The sequence below is a fragment of the Bos indicus x Bos taurus genome, chromosome 11 (genome assembly GCF_003369695.1).
Source record: "Bos indicus x Bos taurus breed Angus x Brahman F1 hybrid chromosome 11, Bos_hybrid_MaternalHap_v2.0, whole genome shotgun sequence".
Classification (NCBI taxonomy): domain Eukaryota; kingdom Metazoa; phylum Chordata; class Mammalia; order Artiodactyla; family Bovidae; genus Bos; species Bos indicus x Bos taurus.
The window spans coordinates 45,023,513-45,029,512 of record NC_040086.1 but is presented as its reverse complement, the minus strand read 5'-3'; positions in this window follow the sequence as shown (position 1 = coordinate 45,029,512).

Genomic DNA, 6,000 nt, shown 5'->3' with positions numbered 1-6,000 from the left:
ACAGTCACCATCTGCAGTGATTTTGGAGCCCAGAAAAATAAAGTCTGGCACTGTTTCCACTGTTTCCCCATCTATTTCCCATGAAGTGATGGGACTGGATGCCATGATCTTCGTTTTCTGAATGTTGAGCTTTAAGCCAACTTTTTCACTCTCCTCTTTCACTTTCATCAAGAGGCTCTTTAGTTCCTCTTCACTTTCTGCCATAAGGGTGGTGTCATCTGCACATCTGAGGTTATTGATATTTCTCCTGGCAATCTTGATTCCAGTTTGTGTTTCTTCCAGTTCAGCATTTCTCATGATGTACTCTGCATAGAAGTTAAATAAACAGGGTGATAATATACAGCCTTGACGTACTCCTTTTCCTATTTGGAACCAGTCTATTGTTCCATGTCCAGTTCTAACTGTTGCTTCCTGACCTGCATACAAATTTCTCAAGAGGCAGATCAGGTGGTCTGGTATTCCCATCGCTTTCAGAATTTTCCACAGTTTATTGTGATCCACACAGTCAAAGGCTTTGGCATAGACAATAAAGCAGAAATAGATGTTTTTTCTGGAACTCTCTTGCTTTTTCCATGATCCAGCAGATGTTGGCAATTTGATCTCTGCCTTTTCTAAAACCAGCTTGAACATGTGGAAGTTCATGGTTCACATATTGCTGAAGCCTGGCTTGGAGAATTTTGAGCATTACTTTACTAGTGTGTGAGATGAGTGCAATTGTGCAGTAGTTTGAACATTCTTTGGCATTGCCTTTCTTTGGGATTGGAATGAAAACTGACCTGTTCCAGTCCTGTGGCCACTGCTGAGTTTTCCAAATTTGCTGGCATATTGAGTGCAGCACTTTCACAGCATCATCTTCCAGGATTTGGAATAGCTCAATTGGAATTCCATCACCTCCACTAGCTTTGTTCCTAGTGATGCTTTCTAAGGCCCACTTGACTTCACATTCCAGGATGTCTGGCTCTAGGTCAGTGATCACACCATCGTGATTACCTGGATCGTGAAGATCTTTTTTGTACAGTTCTTCTGTGTATTCTTGCCATCTCTTCTTAATATCTTCTGCTTCTGTTAAGTCCATACCATTTCTGTCCTTTATCGCGCTCATCTTTGCATGAAATATTCCTTTGGTATCTCTGATTTTCTTGAAGAGATCTCTAATCTTTCCCATTCTGTTGTTTTCCTCTATTTCTTTGCATTGATCGCTGAAGAAGGCTTTCTTATCCCTTCTTGCTATTCTTTGGAACTCTGCATTCAGATGTTTATATCTTTCCTTTTCTCCTTTGCTTTTCACTTCTCTTCTTTTCTCAGCTATTTGTAAGGCCTCCCCAGACAGCCATTTTGCTTTTTTGCATTTCTTTTCTATGGGAATGGTCTTGATCCCTGTCTCCTGTACAATGTCATGAACCTCATTCCATAGTTCATCAGGCACTCTATCTCACTTCCACTGTATAATCATAAGGGATTTGATTTAGGTCATAGCTGAATGGTCTAGTGGTTTTCCCTACTTTCTTCAATTTAAGTCTGAATTTGGCAATAAGGAGTTCGTGATCTGAGCCACAGTCAGCTCCTGGTCTTGTTTTTGCTGACTGTATAGAGCTTCTCCATCTTTGGCTGCAAAGATTATAATCAATCTGATTTTGGTGTTGACCATCTGGTGATGTCCATGTGTAGAGTCTTCTCTTGTGTTGTTGGAAGAGGGTGTTTGTTATGACCAGTGCATTTTCTTGGCAAAACTCTATTAGTCTTTGCCCTGCTTCATTCCGTATTCCAAGGCCAAATTAGCCTGTTACTCCAGGTGTTTCTTGACTTCCTACTTTTGCATTCCAGTTCCCTATAATGAAAAGGACATCTTTTTTGGGTGTTAGTTCTAAAAGGTCTTGTAGGTCTTCATAAAACAGTTCAACTTCAGCTTCTTCAGCGTTACTGGTTGGGGCATAGACTTGGATTACTGTGATATTGAGTGGTTTGCCTTGGAAATGAAGAGAGATCATTCTGTCGTTTTTGAGATTGCATCCAAGTACTGCATTTCGGACTCTTTTGTTGACCATGATGGCCACTCCATTTTTTCTGAGGGATTCCTGCCCACAGTAGAAGATATAATTGTCATCTGAGTTAAGTTCACCCATTCCAGTCCATTTCAGTTTGCTGATTCCTAGAATGTTGACATTCACTCTTGCCATCTCTTGTTTGACCACTTCCAATTTGCCTTGATTCATGGACCTGACATTCCAGATTCCTATACAATATTGCTCTTTACAGCATCGGACCTTGCTTCTATCACCAGTCACATCCACAGCTGGGTATTCTTTTTGCTTTGGCTCCATCCCTTCATTCTTTCTGGAGTTATTTCTCCACTGATCTCCAGTAGCATATTGGGCACCTACTAACCTGGGGAGTTTCTCTTTCAGTATCCTATCATTTTGCCTTTTCATACTGCTCATGGAGTTCTCAAGGCAAGAATATTAAAGTGGTTTGCCATTCCCTTCTCCAGTGGACCACATTCTGTCAAATCTCTCCACCATGACCCGCCCGTCTTGGGTTGCCCCACGGGCATGGCTTAGTTTCATTGAGTTAGACAAAGCTGTGGTCCTAGCGTGATTAGATTGACTAGTTTTCTGTGAGTATGGTTTCAGTGTGTTTGCCCTCTGATGCCCTCCTGCAATACCTACCGTCTTACTTGGGTTTCTCTTACCTTGGGCGTGGGATATCTCTTCACGGCTACTCCAGCAAAGCGCAGCCATTGCTCCTTACCTTGGACGAGGGGTATCTCCTCACTGCCCCCTTCCTGACCTTCAATGTGGGATAGCTCCTCTAGGCCCTCCTGCACCCACGCAGCCACGGCTCCTTGGATGTGTCTTAGACGCAGAGTCAGCCCCAAACCTCAAAACAGCGAGAGGTTTGCTGGTGCCTTACTGGGAGATTTGATGCCAGTGTGGGTCAAGAACCCATGAGCATGCCTGCTGTGGGTGGAGTGTCTGCTAACTTAGTGATCATGGACTGCCCCACAACTGTGTGTGTTACACAAGCTGCAATAACTCCCAATACTCTCACTGCATCCCTTCCATGCTAGCAGACACTAACTAGCTACTGCTCAAAGCTGAGCTGGAAATATTCAGCCAATTAAGTCTTTCATAGAAGCAGTGGTTTGTAATATAGTTTTTCAAAATTCCTGAGCTCCTGTTGCTGTTTATCCCCTTGGGAATTCTTTAATCAGCTCTCAGGCTCAAGTCCAAGTAAAAGCTGAATCTTCAGCCACCACAGATTCCTGTTTTTATTCTGACAATTTGGCCAATTAGTGGTTTTCCTGAAAATAAAAGCCACCTCAACTTCAACTGACTCAGTCTTAATGAGCAAAATAAACTAGAGGTTGATTGTGTGCATAGAAAAAGAATTTTTTGCTAAATACTGGGGTCCCCTTGAGCATTCTTTAGCTCTTTAAATATTGAGTGTTTACCTTGTCCTAGGTCCTCTTCTGGTCTTTGGAGACACAGTGGTGAACAAAACTGACAATGTTTGTGTCTTCCTGGAGTTTACATCCAGTGGAGAAAACACCAAAGATCAAAGAAACATGCACATACTGTGTTTTCAGGTCATGAAAAGTGTTTTGAGGACAAGTAAAGCAGGGTAAAGGGTTATCAAGTTACGGATTGTGAGGAATTGTCATAATTTGAATGGGAAAGTCTCTCTGAGGCTGTGACCTTGGAGCAGAGAAATGAATGGAGTCGGGTGTCGGCATCCACACCAAGAACTGGAGCCAGAGCCATTCTCCAGGTCAGGGGTGGGCCTAATAGAAGCCCACAGAGGGCCAAGGAGGACCAGACCACGTCTTAGAAGGTGCTGCCCAATAAACATCAACAGGAGTGAAAACAGTCACCGGAAAAATAAGTAACAAAGACATTGATAGACTAGAAAATACTTGCTCCAGGCTCCTGGCCAGGTGAGCCAGTTACCCCTCCACAGTGTGAATTGAGTGTGTGTCCTGAAATAGACCATCACGGTTGCTTTCAAGGAACTAGAACTAAATTCTATTCAATCTTTGCCTGATGCGGCTGGTCCTTGCTAAACTCAATTCCTTGTGTTGCGTGGATGTATAAGCTAAATTCCCGCAACCGCACCCAAGTGACAAGTTGGCAAAGCTGCAGTGTTGGCTGAGAGTGATTTAAGACAGTGGGACCGGCTGCACTGTCACATGGTAATGATCCTCCACTCTGCTGTGGGCTGAACACCTGCAAATCCTTCATAGTCTCATCGTAAAAGAGCTCAGAGGAATCCCCAGGAGATCTTCCGGGTTGTCTAAGAAAACACATGTGATTATTGAACAACTATTTCCAGAAGACTGTTGCCCTGAATTTGATTTAGAAAGAAAACTATAAAGAAAGTTCTGGGGAAGTCAGCAGATCTGGAGCTCGGTGGGTAAGAGAGACTGGACGTGGAGGCAGCTGAAGGTTAAGATTTCACGTCTTCAGGTTTCCGGCCAACCTGAGGCCAGAAAGTGGCTTTCTTGTGCTTTCCCACCAAAAACATGCCAAATAAAAATGAGTATCACTCGAACATTTCTTGCTGAGAGAGAACTCAGAATCAGCTCCTCACAGGCATCATGGGCTTCTCCCTCTCCCCTCCTCCTCATCCTTTCCCCATGGTCTCTGAGACCATCCCCATGTCACTGAGTACACAGAATCCATCAGTGTAAGAGGCACCTGCTAGGTCCCAGACACACACGGGGCCTCGTCAGTCACAGGCCTCCACAAGAAAGAAAGGCTAAGTCAATGTCCAACTAAGCCCATTGGTGATGAAGCTAGAAGTTGTATTCCAGGAAAGACCTTAGCCACAGCCTGTGTCTTAGTTGCTCAGTCGTGTACAACTCTTTGTGACCCCATGGACTGTAGCCTGCAAGGCTCCTCTGTCTGTGGGATTCTCCAAGCAAGAGTACTGGAGTGGGGAGCCATTCATTCCCTTCTCCAGGGGATCTTTCCAATCTGGAGATCAAACCCCGGTCTCCTGCATTGCGGGCAAATTCTTTACCATCTGAGCCACCAGGTCTCCTCTCTTGAAAAACATCCAAACTGAGAAAAGTACATTCCAACTAGTGCTGGTTTTGAGTTTGCATCTCCTGTGTCCCAGTGCTGTTCCCCTTTTTCTCTGTTGGAAATCTCTCTTCAGCTCATCCTTAATGACAAGCTGCAACGCCCGTCTGGGTCCCGCCTGTTAGGATGGGTCCCTGTTCTGTGGCGTCACCCATGTCTGTCCTGGTACCACCAAGTCTCTCCTCTGGGTCAGGAAATTCCTGGGGTCAGAAGCCATTTCTGACTCTCCCTGCCATCCCCCACACAACCTAAAGCAGTTGTCAAAGGTGGATGTTTGAAAAAAAAATCAGTCCAACTAACTATCCAAGACAGGTCCTTGCAATTACTGCTTCTCAGGCAGAAAGTTAAAATGTACTTTTTTCCCTCATACAGACTCGGTGATCAGTAGGGTCTGCCTCCAGCCCAGCAGTGGGTCACGAGAGAACTCTTTAAATGTTTGTGAATTTTATGAGCCTGGCATGAAACACAGCCATTAATAAAAATTGAATTACCTAAACTTACACTTAAATGAATTTATTAAAAACAAAAGCAATGGACTAAAATAGTATATGCTCTTTAATCACTTTTACTTTTACTCCTATCTGTGCTGTTAAGAATATTTGCATGTGTCACGTAAACCTGGTGGACAGGCCACACAGGTGGGCTCCTGCATTTTTCTCCCCGCCTGCACATATGGATGCTGGGCCGGGGGCTTGCAACTTGCCAAGATGGGAGCCTTTGCTTCTTGGAAATCAGAAGGCTCCAAATCAGGGGCCCTCCCACCCCAGGGCTGAGTGCATGGCTGACTTGTTCTGAAATCATTGCTTCCATATCCAGATAGAGCACTCTCATTTCTCACCTTTTCTAATTAACTGAAATTACAGTAAAATTCTCCTTACACACAGACTGATAACATTCAAAGATTTAGAATTTAGGGTAA